Here is a 2,852-nt window from a genome sequence, read left to right as displayed (position 1 = left end):
TGTGTGTGTGTGTGTGTGTGTGTGTGTGTGTGTGTGTGTCAGGGGGGTGGTGGGCAGGGCATAGAACTCACTGTGTAGAACAGGCTGGCCTGAATCTCAGAGACATCTGTCTGCCTCTACCTCCTGAGTGCTGGGATTAAACGTGTTCAGCACCAAAACGAAATTTTTAAATAATTAAATAATGTTAGAAAACTCTGATTTATGGGTTAATAGTTTCTCACTCAGTGGTGTTCTTTCTTTCCCTTATTTCTTTTTTTTTTGTCGTTAATTTAGTTCTTTCCTTAAAACTGCTGTCATCTCTACTAGCCAATAGAATTTGTCCTTTGGGCCATATCTGCTCCTCTTTAAGGAAGACTTTCCTGTTGGGTCTTATCTAAGGTCACGTCTTCTCACTGTGTCTTGGGTTAGTCTAGCATATTACAAGGACAGGAAGGGGCTCAAGTCACTGCATGGTCACCCCTTATGTGTGTTTTCCCAACTGAAACAAAAGGGACCTTCTAACCCATGAACCTTCCCTAAGAGGCCATTGTATATCCTGGGGAATTCTCCATGTCAGTTCACTCTACTGGGCTGCGATGAACACTTGCCTTATATTGTCAGTGCCTTGATAAATAGTCACAGAATTTTTAAACTGGAAAGAGTGAGGACATAACAAGCAGAAGATAGAAGACAGCAGACAATATCTCTGCAGTGTGGTCAAAAGCTTTATATTTAAATAAAGAATGAATTGGGGCACAGAAGTCGGTAATTAAGCAGCTGTGGTCAAGATGTGGTCTATAGCTATAGTTCTGCAAAGTGGGACAAAGAAGCCCTTATTGTTTGAGAGGACAAGGTAGTTCTAAGAAAGTAATCACTTTTAAAAATATTTTGTTTGTGGTGTGTGTGTGTGTGTGTGTGTGTGTGTGTGTGTGTGTGTGTGAATGCTTATGTGCTACAATCTACCTGAGGACAGAAGATGATTTTGTGGAGCTGGTTCTATCTTTCCACTTAACATGGAACCCAGAGATCAAACTCAGGTCAGCAGGCTAGTGTAGAAAGTATCTTTATATACTAAGACATCTTGCTAGCCTAAGGAGGTGATTGCTTTTATCCCAGGGTGCATCCTCATCTGCAAGGGTGATTGCCTTCATATGGAGGATAGTCTGTCTCTGGAGGATTTGCAGTTCCTAGAGTCCAAAGTGACCGCAAGGGCTCTGACCACAGCCTAAGTACTTTCAGTTATGAAGGGCAAGGAAATAATTTAAGCAGATACTCTTAAATGACAGACATACCCATATAGAATCAGGTAGGAATCCAAACCAAAGTCAAGGAAAACACAAACAAAATGATGGTAGATATATGGATTACATCCTGCTTTTTGTTACATTTGTGCCTAAGTGAGACTGTGCATTTTAACAAAATCAGCTTCCAAGTGCCTAACATAATAGAATTTACATCATTAACAAATTACCTAAATTCAATATGCTGGTAAAAAATAAGAATATCTCCAAGACTGTTAATATGTTTTACTAGTGCTTAAATTTGTTAGAATTTTAAGATATAATACTTTCTGCTTCAGAACACCTTTCTGGATTTTCATAAACAGTAATTAAGAAAAAAATTTCTAAATTCACAAATTTCATAAAAATAAACAAAAAAGCACCATCAACCATGAGAAAGACTGGAAAAATGGTTCAGCAGTTAAGAGCACTTTCTGCTCTTCCAGAACCCAATTCAGTTTCTAGAACCCACGTGGTAGCTGACAACCTACCTGTAACTCCAGCTCTAGGGGATCAGACTCCATCTTCTGGCATCTTCTGGCACCCACATGCACACACATGCAGGTACACACACACACACACACACACACACATACACACACACACACACACACACACACACATACACACACACACACACACACACGTACTCATACTTAAAATCAACAAAATGAATCTTAAAAGTGTGAGAAATAAAAATTATGTGTGAGAAACAGTAATTTTTAATTTTTAAATTTTTATTCATTTATGAATGTGCCATGGCACATGAGGGCAGGTCAGAGCATAACAGTGGACTTTAGTTGTCTCCTTCTACCATAGGCATCAAACTGAGATTGTCAGGCTTGGCAGCAAATACCTCTCCCTTCTGAGCCATATCATGATGCCTGAAATATGCTTTTGACAAAAATTTTTTAAAAATAGAAATGCCTGAGGTATGACATTAAATTTTATGAGAAAAAAAAGTTTATCCTAAGATAAAATAGCTGAGTTTTTCTACAATTGTGTAAATATATCTTAATGCCAATTTTATCCACTTTCCCGCTGGGTTGAAATCTTGCCTTGTTGGAAAACAACCTCTTTTGTTAACAAAAGAAAAAATTGAATTAAAAACAGCGTTTCTCAGTGCCAGGTGTGGTGGTGCATGCCTTTAATCTCAGCATTCAGGAGGCAGAAGCAAGTGGATCTCTGTGAGTTCAAGGCCAGCCTGGTCTACATAGTAAGTCCTAGACTAGTAGTAGGGGCTACAGAGAGACCCTGTCTAAAAAAACAAGCAATAGGCTGTTCTATACTCCTAGTTTGGGCCCTGCACCATTCCTAGTCTTGGGGCCCCAGACAACTGGGGAACCAATACTGTTTCCTGATCATTCTCACCCACAGCAACTCAGTCCCTTTCTTGGGCTCCAGGAGCACTGCTTCTGGTCCTGGCCCTGCCCTCATCTCCCTCTACTTCCCTGGTCCTGGAACACTCGCCAGCCTTTTTCTGGGGCTGACAGCCTCTTTCTGGGGCTCTGAGGCTTACCTTTACTCTCCCTGAACCTTTGCATCCAGTACAACCCAGCTACTCAATCCACTCCCTGGGAAATCTTGGGGCTT

This window comes from Nannospalax galili, unplaced genomic scaffold (genome assembly GCF_000622305.1).
Source record: "Nannospalax galili isolate Female #2095 unplaced genomic scaffold, S.galili_v1.0 scaffold446, whole genome shotgun sequence".
Classification (NCBI taxonomy): domain Eukaryota; kingdom Metazoa; phylum Chordata; class Mammalia; order Rodentia; family Spalacidae; genus Nannospalax; species Nannospalax galili.
Note: the sequence above shows the minus strand (reverse complement) of the source record.